A 16314-nucleotide genomic window follows, 5' to 3' on the forward strand; every position below is an offset into this window, starting at 1 on the left:
GTTTGTGTGTGTCTTGTTTAACTGAAATTTTGTTTTTACGTTTGGCTTCTCGTGTGACTGAGGGTGGACTGCTTAAGAATACCGCCCTTTATAATTACGATTCCTCTTCCTCAGTATAGCATATGTTTTTAGTTTATTTAGCTTTCTCTGGACGATTGTATAAGAGCTTCGTGGAAAATACTAGAACTAGAAAGATGGCAGTAGATACAGCCTTGTGTACCAGATATCCTGCCCAAGTTTCATTAGCAGATATCTTGCCCAAGTTGAATAAAGTCGTCTGAAGTAAGAATAAGGTTGAAGAGACGTTGCTGTACTGAAAGTCGTTGGATATGCCTTGTTTTATGTCTTTTCGTATGTGGCTGCGAGATAACAGACTCAGGTTCAGTGTTTTATGGCAAGCGTTAATAGATATCTCAGTGCTTTGCTTAATGTGGAGGTTAATATGTCAATGGAATGCTTCTGAAGCTTTCCACCTCCTCTCAAGTAAGGATGCATACTATCTACTGCACTCGTCTAATTGGTAACATCACAGGTATGTGTTTACAGCTCCCCACCTCTCAGGCATGGATGTTTACTCGTATCTGTTATGTGGGTGTCTATTACACTCGTCCTATTGGTAATCTGTCAATGGTATGTTTTTAAAGCCTCCTACCTCCCACTCATGCAAGGGTGTTTATTATCTATTACACTCCTCCTATTGGTAATTGGTCAATAGAACGTTTGTAGCTTCCGACCTCCCTCGTGCAAGGCTTTTTACTGCTTATTACACACACCATACTGGGAGTCGTACACGTCCTGTCTGATTATACAATAACTCTCAAATCAGTAATGGTCTTCTCATAGCCTTCATCAGCCTCTGAACCACGTAGTCTCGTCTGCTTATGCTGTAGCACTCCTCATAGTCCTCATCAGCCTCCGAACTTCCTATCTAAGCCTATATTACTGTTACCCTGTGTTCTTTTTTTCGTTTTTCGTTTTTTTTCACTTTTTCTGGCCCCATTCTGCCTTAATGCGCTTTGTTTCAGTCCCTGCTCTTTATCTCATTCTCTGTTCTTTTTGCTTTTATTCGCTGCTCTTTTTCTCTTATCGAGAAATATTATACTGACGAGGAAGAAAGAGGGGAGGAAAGTTAACTAAATTTAATGCTTCAGTTCCTTTACTTTCCCCTGAAACATGAGTTTTCTTATATTTATAATTATCCTCCGACAGGGAATCCAAAAAATACAAGTTGTGTTTATCATTATTATTATTATTATTATTATTATTATTATTATTATTATTATTAAAGTGAATGCAATAAGTGGAGCATGAAGTGTGCCAGCATTATAAGCTGGAGACAGCCCTTACATGGAGGCAACGCAAGAACAAGACGGAGAGAAAAAAAAACGAAAAGACAATGATCAGTATAAAGATTCGTCGAAGTTACATAAGGCTCCCCTCTATTTTATGGGAGTTTCCCTTGTTGCAAGCCCCGCCCCCAATGCGGCGCCCATCAGTCTGCCTCTACCTATAACCCCCCCCCCATGCCCAGTCAGTCAGGGCGCGGTCCAGCAGCGGTAGCAGCAACATCTCCTCCTCTCTCCAGCATGGCCTCTACTTCTGCCACAGCCTACGACCCGTTGAGGGGGGCTGACCTGGCAGCTGAGCCTGAGGGAGGAGAGCAGACCACCACCATCACTGGCACCGTGAAGTGGTACAGCATCAGGGCGAAGTACGGATTCATCCGGCGCCAGGATTCTGGCGCCGATGTATTTGTACATCGCTCTGGGATCGCTGCTACCTCTTCTCGGCGCCACTCACCCTTGTTACGCCAGGGCGAGACAGTGGAGTTCCACATTCTCCAGACACCGAAGGGTCCCGAGGCTATACACGTCACTGGACCGGGGGGTGCAGCTGTGCAAGGCTCTGCCTATGCACAGCGGCGCCCCACGGCCCGGGGGCGGCGGCCTGGGGATCCCCGATGTCCTGGGGATGTGGACACCATTGTCGCCATGTGCATCGCGACGGCGAAGGCTTTCTGTGGCGATGACAAGGCAGCTATGCTCGTTCTACTCCCTCAAATCTTTGAGAAGAACGGGCTGCCACGCCTTGTCATCCCTCAGAGCTTCGCTCGTGATGCACGGCCATTCCCGCGTCAGGAGCGTCACACCACAACGCTGCAGCCTCCTAGACCCCGCACAACACCGTGGAAAAGGCTGCAGCTCGACGCTTCCCTAAACAGGGTAACTGCCGCCTCCTGCTCTACCTCTGCCCCGCCCATGGACACCGACACCGCCGATGATCACCGCCCGCCGTCAGCAGCTGAGGGAAGGGTCGCCTCTCCTGTCTTTTCCATCCTACAGGAAGAAAGCGACCACACCTCCCCCTTACCACCTGATGCTGTCGTGAACCTCCAGGCCACCGAGGAGGCATGTACCTCTCCCTCCCCACCACCGACATCGAACAAGAAGAGGTAGAGGAAGAAACAGCCTAAACCACCGCCACCTGCCGAGATAGATCCTGAAGGCACTACTCCACACGCTTCTGAACCTGACCTCAGCTATAACGACACCCGCAGCAAGGCAGAAATTTCCAGCATCGTAAAGTCGGCCTTTAATCCCGACATTCTCCTAGGCCGTCTAAAACAGACAGACGTATCCTTATTTTCCAAACTAACCAGCCCCAGCAGTTCCTCGTAGAGGCTGCTCCACTGACATCTCTGATAACTCTGGCGGGCTCTCCACCCTGAGCCCGGGTCCATTTTCATAATAAAATGGACGAATCTCAACAACAACAACGCACCCCCCCCCTACACACATCTACACGCAAGCTAATCAGTTTCCACATCTTAAAGTTGCACAAACCCACCTACGTGCAAGATATACAAGGAAAGTTATTACGAAAATGGATATGGTCATCATCTTGCTCGTTCATTGGCGAGTTTCCTTAATTGGCCTCTGTGTGTGGTTTATGGCTTCTCTCTAGACTTGAAGGACTTGTATCTCAGTACTTGAAGCTTATTGATTCGTTGTTTTTTATACTGTGATAATTATAGGTCTTTCACAATAACCTGGCCCATTATTTTCGTCCTTCATACATATATCTCCTGGTCCATTTTCTCGTCCTTCATACATACAACTGCCACCCATTTCTGTATTACCTTCACCTTCACTTGGTAGATTTTTGTCCTGTATACCTACTTCTCCCTTTGGGGCTAAGATGCGAATGAATGTGTTTGAATGGCTGAGTAAATGGGGAGTGTGTCGTCCTGTCTCGGCTACCTCCCTTTCCTTGGGGGAAGCAGCCTAGGTAGATAGATAGATAGATAGATAGATAGATACCTGCTTCGACCATCCATTTCTACTGTACACTCACTTTAAGCTGGTCCAAATTTACGTCTTCCATACAAACTTCACTTATCAATCAATCAGTCAGTCAGTCAATCAATCTAACTGTCTACCTGTCTGTCACCAGATCCCTTAATCCCGTCAGGGGTGACCACAAATGAATCACCTCCATGTCACCCTTTCCTCCTCCATATGGCGACCTTCTCTGCAACTCACGCCCCCTTTTCTCACCTCAACCCTTCCTCTCTAACTTCACTCCCCTCCACAGTTTCTCGTATTGAAATAGATAATTTTCTGACCTGAAGTTTCCTTGTCTTGCATCACTCCTATCCAAAGGCCTCTCGTATTGAACTAGTAATCCTCTCATCTCAAGCCCTCTCCTACTTCTCTCGTCTCCAAAGTCTCTCATATTAAAGGTGATACACTTTCTTAATATTTTGGTCCACCTCGGTCTCTTAAATTGGTCTCGGGTCCTCAAGGCACAATCAAAAGCTGTAGGTGTTTCGTCTGGGCAATAAAACGATTTCTTTGAGACTTCCCTTCCAGTTTATTGGCTGTAAAATCTACCGTTCTTGAGTTTTCGGTGATACAATACATTTTGTGTTCTGGCATGACATATAAGTTAATTGTGCATCTTTTTTTTTTTTCTTTTGAGAGAGAGAGAGAGTGGGTGAGTGAGTGTGTGCGTGCGTGCGTCCTTTACCGCAGCATTTTGTAAGTAGAAAATGGAAAACTTTGACCAGTTCCCTTTCACTACCTCAGTCCATGTAATCAGGTGCTGGAATTTCCTATCAGCAAAAGGCATGGTATCACTTTTCTCTCATGTCATCTCAATTTATATTTTTATTTTTATATTTTCCTTTTCCCTACTTTCATATATTCTTTCCCCCATTTATATCCTCCACACTCCTACCTTCATTAATTCTTTTCCTCATTGTAATTTCCCTTATCAGGCAAATCACTTAGAATCCTCGCAAGCCTGTACTTAGAGCCGGTAGCATCAGTGGTTATAATCATTCCAAGCAGGAAAATTGTACACTTGAAATACACAGCCTCTTCGACTTATGGTCCTCCTCATCACAAAGGGTGAGGCATAAGTCTGTAGGCATATGGAAAGGAAACATCTGAGGTTATCCTGTGTGTGTGTGTGTGTGTGTGTGTGTGTGTGTGTGTGTGTGTGTGTGTGTGTGTTCGTTATCGTGTTCGTGTTCTTGAGGCAGTTCTGCTTCATCACCAAACTAGCTCCCGTGACATCACTAACCAACACCGATGACTGGCACCTCAAATCACTAGCTCCCTCGACCAGTGCCCAGTTATCAAGCCTCTTCCCCTGTATGTTGCTGAGAGGAGAATTGGGTGATATTTTTATAGCCTCGTGACTGACTTGAGACGGCACAGTACTCTTTACCAACAGGGTATCAGGCGCCTTGGTCATAATTCTTAGTCCTTTCGAAGAGATTACATTTAAACGATTCAGTTTAGGTTTAGGATGGTCTAACTTGCCTACCTGCTTACCTGCCTGTGTGCCTGCCTGTCTGCCTACCTAATTACCTACATGAGTTCCTGCGTAACTGCCTTCGTGCCTGCCTGTTCGTCTACCTACCTGCCTGCCTACACACACACACACACACACACACACACACAAAGGCTAGGGAGACATGTTTAAGGCTATTTAGTGATGAGATGAACCCCGTGATAAAACTAGCAAGGTTTTGTTTGGTGTGTCCTGCCCTCTGTTTCTCCAACCCACAAACCTGTTTATTTATTTCCACATTAAGACAAAATCTCCATTTACCATATAATTATCGAAGTTCCTATTTATTCTCTTAGTATATTATTTATCTTCTATCTTAATTATCCATAGACTACCCCAAAGCTGTCTCATTATTACCATACTAATCAGATCCACCTCTTTCTCAGACACTCTTTCCCAGTGTAATTATTTATCCCAAAACCAATTTATTCTCCAGCTCAGCTAAACCCACCTTTATGTGTTAGTTTTAGGTTTTTCCTTTTTAATATTAACTTGCCTTATTGTGAAACGTTTGGTGGTTATATGAGTGAAGACAAAGGATTAAGTAAGCAGTCCTAAACTCTGGTTGAGACAGAGAACGTTGATAAGGCAAAAGAATGATTATAAATGTATGTCGACCCAGCATCCTAGCCGTCAATTCTCCAAGTCTAGAGAGAGGGCCGAGGGAGCGCAGTGGTGAATGGAGTCAGTGTGGACCGCGAGTGAGCTAAGAGAGGACGGACGCCCCTGTCACTCCCTCCAGGGACAGAGTGTCGCGGCTGTGTTAGTGGTTCGGTTCCTTACTATCCTGCAAAAGTCTCAAAAGCTTCCTTGAGCACCTACAAGTCTCATTCAGTGGCCTACTCCTCCTCCAGAAGTCTCAAAAACCTCCTTCACCCCCCTGAAGAAGTCTCACCCAGTCCCCTTCCCTCCTGCAGAGGTCCCAGCTCAAAGCCTTGTGGTTTACATGCAGTGTATTTTTCTGGAATAGAACAGTGAATTTACCTAACATTTTCTGAGTGTCGATGATCCTGTTAGCTCCGTGATAATGAGGGACGGCATCAGTGCTTAGGACGATTGTGTGATACCATTCCGGCAGAAGTAACTAAAACTCCATTAGTATATTTCTTTACAACGAAGCATCTTTAGGCTGGTTGAGAAGGTTGCAGAGAACCTTCAAGACACAGGAGGTTCACCTGAAAGGATAATGATACGATTCCGGCAGATATAAGGACAAGACACTATTTTTTTCGCTACGACAAGAGTACAAGCCTTCAAGCTGGTTGAGAAGGTAGCAGAGAACCTTCCAAATAGAGGAGGTTCAAGTCCAAGGATGATGGTGGAAGAGATGAGACTTGGCGACGGAGGTAAGACTGAGGGAGATGGTGGCGGTGGCGGGGGTCTACAGGCAGGCCAGTGGAGCGCCGACCCCGAGACTGGGCTGGTGACCCTGACGGAGGCGGCTCTGGCCAGGCTAATCAACGCTGACCCCACGATCTACCTACACCAGGTCAGCCAGCCTGCCTCCCAAAATGAACCCAACCCGCGCAGTGACGTCACGCGCGGTCCACCTCACCACCAACCGCTCTCTCACCCTCATTCCACTCCTTCATTCTCATTCCACTCCTTCATTCTACGTCCTCGCTCATTCTATATTATGTTCCCCACATTTAGTTATTATTTTCACTTAAATTTCTGGTGAAAGGCAATTAAGTCATCACTGATATTTAATTCACTTACAGTAGGATACATTTATCCAAATGCAGTGTACCATTATTATACCGATAGTTCTTATGGACAATACTAGTATAAATGATGACAAAAACAGTGATATACAACACAGGAATTCTCTTTAAGGTTAAACACAATGAAAGGTTGTTAAAAGTAGAATATATTGTAAACATAACTTTAACTGGTACATTGAAACTAGGCAAATACATCCAGTAAAATTTAAACATTAATACTGAGGGAATACACTGTCTTAACTTTAACATAAGGAAAGTTCAGTTTTCTCCAGTGAAGATTACTAACAGTTCAGGTATCTAGTTTCATAGTTTTCCTTGGCATTCCTTTATATACAGCATATTTCTGTTTGTTCATTCTGAGTATTTTGTTGTCTCATCCTAAAGAAGATGGATATTCTTGCATAAAAAGAAATTATCTCATGTGGCAAATCTACTCCAGCACTTTTTATCTCTGATGTAAGAGTCTGTACACACAATAGTCCTTCTCTTAAGCCCTCACCGTGCACGCCTTTAAACACTTCCCTCATTACTAATAACTTTGAGTAAAAGCTATCAGAGGGCATATATAAATGACCTCTACTGATCATTTCAGTCCATGACTTACTAGAGGAATCACAGTTCCTTGCCACATATCCTAGGTCTGGATGTTTATTTGCAAACTTTTTTACAATATACCCACCAACATAGTGTAGGGACTGTTCTTCAATGACTGTGCTAGGTGAAACTGATACACTTATATTCTCCTTCTTTTCATCAGGTTCCGGCAACTCCCTAGACAGCACATCATCCACTTCCTCCACAGCTAAATCCATTTCCTTAAAGGGAAGGCTTGTTAAGCAAATTTCCAGACCAAGTTCACGATCATGAGAGGAAGATTTACTGCTTGTTTCACAATCACTGTTTTCTACATTATTGCTTACATTACCCTTCTCACTGACTACAACATACTCTCTCCCCAATATGAATGTCCTCAGCCGGTACTTAAAACTAAGAGCATGAGGTTGATCATGGGGTCCACTCATTTGCCTGATACAGCCGAAAAACTGCTCTATGCAGTCTTGATTTAGCCTCCTAGTCATTATATATTCAAATCCATAGTTTTGTTTCAGCATTTCATACAATCCTAAGAGAGATAGGGTAGATAAAATCACACCCTTCTGGAAACCATAGAGAGTTTTTGTTGCAGAATTATATACTCTCATAGTTGACATCAAACTGACCATCTTTTGTAATATATCTGCCTGGTGATCAAAATACATTCCAAATGCACATCGCTCTTGCTTATCACCATACATGTGAGAATTCAGCACAACAAACCACTGATCAACAAGGCAAATGAATTTTGCTGTTGCATCCCAGTGATTACTCTGCAATAATCCTCTCTCTCCTAAATACTGAAGTGCACTTGCACAGCTCTTTGACAGCAGCTGTGTTGCATACTTAACTCGCTGCCGCTGTTGACCAGTCACATTAAGATGAATGTCAGTTACTTTATAGGCTAAACCATATTCTGTTTTTGTCTTTGCTAACATCTCACGAATACAGTCATCAGACACAATGTCACCATTCTCCAGCAAAAATCCAGAATCCAAAAGATTATTTCTGATTAGCTTCACCATATGTGGGACATCGGTAAAGACAAAAACTTCCCTATTAGCACATGGATTTTTGTAGGTAGATCGTGGCTGACCCCATTGACAAGTGGTCTCAACTCGACCCACAGCCAATTGCAAGGTAGTGTGCTTTGAAATTGTCGATGATAGTATGATGATGATGATGATGATGATGATGATATAATGATGATGTGGACCTATAGCAATGTGGTATTAAGTCGACCCATAGCTAGTTGCAAGGTATTTGGCCATAGCACTTTAATCTGGTCGTGTGTATGATGATGATAATGACTGATGATTTGATTCTGCACAGCCATGACCAAGAGTTCATCGGAATTTCTCAGCCAGCATTGCGTCGTATCTTGCGTATTTCTCTTTCCTCCCCAGAGACAGGGAATATCCTTCCTTCCCATACTCTTTTCTTGTGTACTTCATATTGCTATCACATAGAAATAGTTCATGTAACAGCCCACATTGCCACAACCGGTAGGGAACGTGGGCAAACTTTGACTGTCCCGTACCACACCACTCTGAGATTTTAACCTTCCTGTATTGCAACGTAGTATATTGATGATGTGAGCTTAAAGCAAGGTACTGTGTTAGTACTGTCCTTGGGTGATGATGGGAACGGTGAGACTTGCACGGAACCACTTTGATTTTGCTAGTACTGGCCAGAACTACTGATGATAAGGGTTCGTTATTGCTTGTGTTAGTTCTTGGTGATGACGGCAACCTGTTGCAAGGCAAAAAAGTCAACTTTTCTCCTCGGTCTGTAACTATAAAAGGTAGTAAAGGAGAGATGACTGAGATAGCGTGATCGAGTTATAGTGTCCAGTCACTAGGCGTACAACGTATCCGAGAGGGCAAGGGTAAATTTGTGGCCCTTATTTTCTGCAGCATTTGTCGTTGTTTTGGCAGATATCTGGTACCACTGGAAAACAGCTTTCACCACAGTTTAAATATGTGAAGCAGAGAGATTTAAGGTAACTATAAATTAAACTTCTAAAAATAACTCGTAAAAAGTACCCTAGTGGTGCAGGTGGCCGGCCTTCTCCCGGCTGTTTGTCTTGACTTGGCACGGACGAGTACATCATATTATCTGGCTGGTGGAGAGAGAGAGAGAGAGAGAGAGAGAGAGAGAGAGAGAGAAGGCTCCATTTCTCACATCATAAAGTGGAAGGTAATCTCTATCTCTCCTTATACCCTAGATAGATTGAAAGATAGATAGATGAGCAAAGATTAGTTTGCCCCTTCTACCCTAGAGCAATATAGTCTCCGTCATAACCATTGCGAGAACATCACTTCAATTTTCCTTCTTGTTACCGCCAGACGATTTTATTCAGCTTAGGAAGGATGACCTCGAATAAAAGCTTTTCGCGGTCACCTACATTCCAGTTCACGGTACTCTGAATGACAGTGGTAGCGTACGAGCCAAAATCCACCATCATTAGTCTACAGTATAGCCCTTGTTACGGTATATTTCCCTGGTGTGCTTGTAAGTGTGCTGTCGCCTTTTGTTCCATATTACAGGTTGCAGTGTAGACTTCGGAGCTCCCTTTTCTCAGCGATTTATTGCGTGTATTGCACCTCGGCCTCTTACTGGATGTTATTAGGAAAGTTGTTGTTTGTTTCTCGCTTTTTAAGCTTGAATAATCCCTTCAGTAGGAGAGGCTTTATGTTAGAAAATAAAGCAGCGTAAAAAAGGTAAATTCTGGTTAAAGAGGATCATGACCATTGTATTGTAATTGGGAACGCGAAGGGGAAGTCAAGTACTGTCCTATGATTTGACGGTAATTAAAGGGACACCTGTAATTAAAGGTGATTAGCCCACATCCCTCACTGCAGGTACGGAAAGGTGAGACGTGTCCTATCCTCATCAGGTATTTCAAAAATTGTCGTAACCAATAGGGAGCTTGTCTTTACATTTGCGCTTTCAATTTTAATACTGAATCCTGGCTGCAGCATCCAGGTGACGTCCTGTTTATTCTTGTTGTTACCAGACGATTTTATTCAGCATAGGAAAGGTCTGTCGTACTGGAGGGGTCATCTCTTCCTGCTCTATAAGTCTGTCCTGTGTTGAATAAAACTGGAAGAAAATATTAAGGAATGAAGAAGGCATCCCCAGGGTCAGAGAGTTGATCAAGCAGACCTAAGTGTGTGTGTGTGTGTGTGTGTGTGTGTGTGTGTGTGTGTGTGTATCTTTTTCTCGCTGCCATGGACTCACCTAGGTATTCCACTGAGGCAAACAACATACCCTTATACTTAGCGGAGGGAACATATCGCGTTCAGGGGGTTCATCTGTCCATCCTCGAGTTTGGCATCAGTTGGGATTCGGAATAATCTTTTTAGTCGCGTATTCTCGTCAGATAAGTAAGCTCCCTAACACCTTTTCCTTACCGGTTTATTTTTGCTTGCATCTCGTTAATAATTCCTTGCATGTTATTTTTGCCTTCCATGATGGTGTTTAAAAGATAAACGCAGGATACAGGAGAGTAGTAAGGCACACTATGGAAAATAATTCGCTATGGATAAGGTGTCAGGGAGCCACCTTAACCGACGAGAATACAGGCCTTAATCCCATCAGTCAGAGCATTATTTCCTTCACTACTGCAGACAGAGTGGCACAAAAAAGAAGATATGGAACGTTGTGGTGGCGCTGTGGATGTGCTGGTGTTTTTAGAGAGAATGGAGAATGCGAGACTGACTAGGAGAGTATGTGAGTAGGGTGAGGGTGGAGGGGGTGTGGGAGAAACCGAGGATGAGATGGAGGGGTCGGGTGGAGAGGTAGATGAGTGAGGAGGGTGTAAACTGCAGAGAAGGAAGCGGGATGGCAAAGGATAGAATGACCTGGAGACGATAGATTTGTAGCCACCCTTTCCTAGATTCAGGTATCATACTATAATACTCGAAGACAAATTAGAAGAGGCCTGGTCTAAGCTGAATGAAAACGTGTGGGTGATAAGAAGATACCGATGCCGAGAAACGTTTGTATGTAGAAAGGATTAATGGGGGCCTTGTAACAAATTTACAGATACCGAATAACGTTTGCATATAGATGGGATTAATAGAGACTTTCTGGTCGATAGACCGACACTGAAAAACGCTTGCATATAGAAGGGGTTAATGGAGACTTTGTAACCACGTATTCAGCGTAGGTCAGACGGGTTCACCTGACAGCACCCCTCCACCTCGCTCTCTTCTGCCCAGCGAGAATAACACGGAAAAGACGTGATCCTATCGTATCTGGGAGTCCGGGGAGGTGCCAGATTCAGTCACGTTGTTACTACACGTGCGAATTTCCCGCTACTGAGTGAAATCTTCCCGGGTTAATGCCTTGAATCCCGGTGATGTCCATTCTTTTTTTTAAGATTTATTCTTGTTATTATAGTCTGTTTGTTTTCATCTGACGGAACCAGACCACTCCTACAAAGAGAATGCTAAGTCGTGGTTGCGTGAAATTCAGTGGGCCTCAGTTAAGAGATAGAAATGAGTCTCCTTGGTTACTAGTCAAATCTGCTCTCCAGCACGAATGCATAAAAAAATACCCCGCCGAATTGAAAGGGTTAAATTTGTTATCACGGAAAAGGAAAAAAAAAGTTTATAAGAGATAGTTTTGCACCGTTTAGCCGCAGTTCCTTCTTCCATGCTTAAAAAAAAAAAAAAAAAAAAAATTGTCCCTCGGCTGAATAAAATCGTCTGGCGTTGGTCATAGAAACTGGTTAACTCCTTCAGTCCGATGACACAGTTTTATTTTAATTCTGTCTGTCTATTTCTGTCTCTCTGTCTGTCTGTCTCTCTCTCTCTTTCAAGACGATTTTAAACTTGGAAAAGACCCTTAGTGGCGAAGGGGTTAAAGAAGGCTAGATATAATCCCTCCAGTTCGACAAATCCCCTTTAAGCTGGATAAAATCGTCTGGAGATTGCACGATTAAGATTACAGTACTCGTAGTGAAAGGGTTGTGTACCACATTAGCCACACCGCACACCCTCACTCCTCGAATTCTAGGAAAGTGAATGAAACTAGCATTCCTCTTGCATAGCTTGGCCTGGCCAGTCGTCACTATGCCCGAGACTTCCAGCGACTCTGCTCGTGCCTGCGACCCGTTGAGGGGGGCACCAAACAGCAGATCCGTGCCACCAGGAGCCACTTCCATCCAGGGAACCGTGAATTGGGTCAACGTGAGATCGTGTTACGGTTTCATCAAACGCCGGGACACTGGCGCTGATGTTTTCGTGCACGCTTCTGGGATCGTTGCACCAAATCCACGGCATTTCCAGCGCTCACTTGCCGAGGGAGAGACGGTGGAGTTTCGTGTTGTACAGGCTTCCAAGGGTCCCGAGGCTAAGGACGTCACTGGGCAGGGTGGTGTTGCTGTGCAGGGCTCTGCCCGTCCATGGCGGCGTCACCCTGCCCAGAGACGCCAGCCAAAGGGTCCTGGAAGTGCTGGCAACACAAACACACTCGTTGCGATGTGTATCGCGACGGCTGAGGCTTTTAGTGGGGGTAGCAAGGCGGTTCTGGCTGTTCTCCTTCCTCAGATCTTTGAGGAGAACGGCCTTCCACGCCTTGCTATTCCCCGAAGCTTCACCCGCGATCCTCGTCTCCCCCCTCGTCAGGAGCGTCAGGCCCGGCGACAGCAGCCACCATCACCTCGCACGACACCGCGAAAACGGCTGTGGTGGCGCCACCACCATTGAACCTTCGATCACCGACCCGGAACCGTCACAGGCCATGGATATTGAGCACGGGGAGACTGTCGTGGAGGTCCACCTCCCTTCGTCAGGAGCTGAGGAGGAGCGTGTCTCGTCCCCCGTCCCTCTAGTACATCTGGAAGCAGCGGAGCCCTCCTCAGTGCCCTCTCCATCTGCTCCTGACGAAGTGGAGGAGCCTCTTCCACCTTCACCACCGCCTGCCGCCATCGCTCTCTCTTCTTCTCCCCCTCCACCTAAGGAGAAGAGGAAGAAACAAAAGAAGAAAGGGGGAAAGACCAAGAGCGACCCCTCCTCCGTTGCTCGCCGGATCGAGGCCCTCCTTCCACCACTCTCAGGGACTCGTGATATCGATGCCCGCAAGGAAGCGGACCTGGAAGAGCTACTCTTCTGCCTCACGGATCCGATCAACGACGAAGATACACTGCCTCTCGTCTACCAGACTTTGTATCAGAAGATCCGTGAGGCATACATCTCCAACTCCCTCTCTCCATCTGAGGAAGCCGCCATCCGTGAGGGCATCGGGTTTGATCCACCACGTGCTGCCCTCGTCAACTATATCGCCACCAGACTGCTCTCGTAACTGCTGAGCCACGCCTGATCTTGTCCTGCCTTTGCTGCTTCGTCTTGCAGTTTTTGTCACCGCTATGCTCTCGTTTGAGAGCTACTTTATGCCACTTCTCTGACGGGCTCTATGTTTGCCCGTGTCCTCACCATGTTGTGAGGCAAATATCACAACAACAACAACAATGAAACGAGGTACACTTAAGAGACATAAGAGTTCTGCCTGGTATTCTGCTGCTGCCACTTAACACTTAGAGAGAGAGAGAGAGAGAGGGTGTGTGGGGGAAATCCGTCACTTTCCTGTATTGTATCAGAGGGAATGATTGGGGGGAGAAGCATACGAAGCCTCTCCCAGCTTAGGAATATTAGGCAACAGAGGGAAGTAAAAAGTAGAAGAGATGAGGTGAAATATTGGGTGAAGTTTTTGTGTCTGGCTGTATAGCACTGTTACGCAACTACACTTTCACACACACACACACACACACACACACACACACACACACACACACACACACACACACACACACACTCACTCACACCTCAACCCCAGTGCCCTTTTATGCTCAGTGACCCGTACTTAGGCTATGGTGTCATGTGTTTACTTCTTTCCAGAGCTGAAAATATTGTCTGAGTATTAACCCTCTTATTCCCTGAGATTTTATTATTGTAGCTATTTCCAGACGATTTTATTTAGTTAAGAGGGTCTGCTTGAAGTGGCAGGTCTTGATATAACCCTTAAGAAAGCCACGACATGCCATGACCGGCACAACAGCTGAGCAGAGAAAAATAATGATGCTCTGTTCTTGTCTAGCGGAAAAGCTTTGGGTGTTTCTCGGCTATAGGAAAGAGAGAGGGAGAGAGAGAGAGAGAGAGTTCAATAGCTGGAAAGGAGACAGTGCTTTGGTGTTCCTCAAAGCAGGGCAATTTTACAAGCCATACTGGGCAAGAGTTTTACTTATTGATACCAAATTTTAGCTGAAGTATTGTGTTCTCACTCGATTCGCCCACTTAAGAAAAGTATCCTATCCTTTGTGTGTGTGTGTGTGTGTGTGTGTGTGTGTGAGAGAGAGAGAGAGAGAGAGTACGAGGATGCAGACAGAAATAGGAACAAAACACATCCAGTCACTTAATTCTCAGACAGAGTACCAAGTGGAAGGGACTCAAGTTTTAGGCCACATTACAAAACACACACCAAAGCAATGTACAGGAAAAAGCACCACTGGGCCAGAAAAACAATATACGAAAAACAGTTGGGCCTTAAAAACAAAAGACAACAAGGAGGGCAGGAGATCAGGCTGTGTTGATTGTCTTGATTGTCTCCTCTATCTGACAGAGCGTTGGACACTACGGGAGTCATTTCTGGACAGGAGGCAGGAAGGAGGGCGGGAGGGAGGGCTGTTATGTACTGCCTCTTCCATTCAACACAACACTAGCAGTTGGACCTAATTATCTACGGGAGGATTCTCTCTCCCTCTCTCTCTCTCTCTCTCTCTCTCTCTCTCTCTCTCTCTCTCTCTCTCTCTCGTTTTTTGTCTGTACTACATTAGAAGGACGCATCGTGCCGATTGTGTACCCAATTTTTTAACACGAGAGAGAGAGAGAGAGAGAGAGAGAGAGAAAGTGTAAATTTTTCCCTGTAGTACACATCTCAGACACTCCTAAATAAACACACAAACACACAAGCTTATGTACACAGAACAGGCGAAACTTAGAATGTGACATCCGTAGACTTTCTTTCAGGCAGCAAAATTTATTAGGCGAATTTATAGCCGATCGAAAGTTAGGTTAGGTCACTTGGGCAGGGTTTGGTCTGATTAGGTAATTTTTGGTTGGGTTGGCTTCAGTTCGACTAGATATAGACGGATTAGGTTAGATTGCTTTAGAATACGTCGGTTTTGATAGGTTTTGGGTTGGGTTTTATTTCGTTGGGTTAGGCTGGGTTCGGTTCGGTTGGATTAGGTCATTTTAGGCTTGACTGAGTTGGGTTAGGTCGGGTATGGTATGGTTAAGTGAGACTGGGTAGGATTAGGTAGGGTTAGATGCAGTTAGGCTGCGTCAGAATTGGTTAGGTTAGGTATGAGGAGGTTAGGGGAGATTGTGAGGTTAAATACAATTAGACTGGGTTAGGTGAGGTTAAGTTAGAATAGGTTGGGTTAATTTAAGTTGGATTAGGTCATTCGAGGACAGACGGAGTTCAATTCGAGCAAATATTGATAGGTTAGGTGAGACTGGGCTAAATTAAATCGGTTTAGATGTGATTAGGTTGGTTTGGGTTAGGTGAAGTTGAAATAGGACAGATATGGGTAGGATTAGTGAGATTAGTACAGATTAGATATTGTTAGGAGGGATTTCACTAGCACCGGCTACTATAACATTGGCCTCATCTGGTCAACCTCAGTTTTCCTTTCACTTTTCCCTGCATATTTCTTTCCTCGACTCCTCATGTTTCCTTGTAGCCTCAGTTCATAATCTCGTTTCCGATTCCCATGCTCCAGTCAAGTTACATTTCCTTTGCCTTTTCTTTATTCGTATTTTCATTATTTTTTTCTCGTCTAGGAATTGTTTCCCGTAAAACTTCCGTTCCTATCGCCTGTTTCTTTCTCTTTCTCGTCCAGCCAGCCTTGTCGTCCACCTTCTTTGTTTTTACTCTCACGGTAATAGAAACGTTCCTCACCTTCTTCCCTATCCCCCGAGAGGAAATGGTGGACTGCTGGAGAAGCGCTAGGCAAGCCTGTAGTCCATAGGGATCATGTTCAGATGAGCCTATGGGTACAAAGAGGATGAGGATGAGGAGACGGATGATGATGATGATGATGATGATGATGATGATGAGGAGGAGGAGG

Source organism: Coenobita brevimanus, unplaced genomic scaffold, assembly GCF_032717465.1.
Source record: "Coenobita brevimanus isolate Jiangsu-jjx unplaced genomic scaffold, ASM3271746v2 jjx.HiC_scaffold_2751, whole genome shotgun sequence".
Classification (NCBI taxonomy): domain Eukaryota; kingdom Metazoa; phylum Arthropoda; class Malacostraca; order Decapoda; family Coenobitidae; genus Coenobita; species Coenobita brevimanus.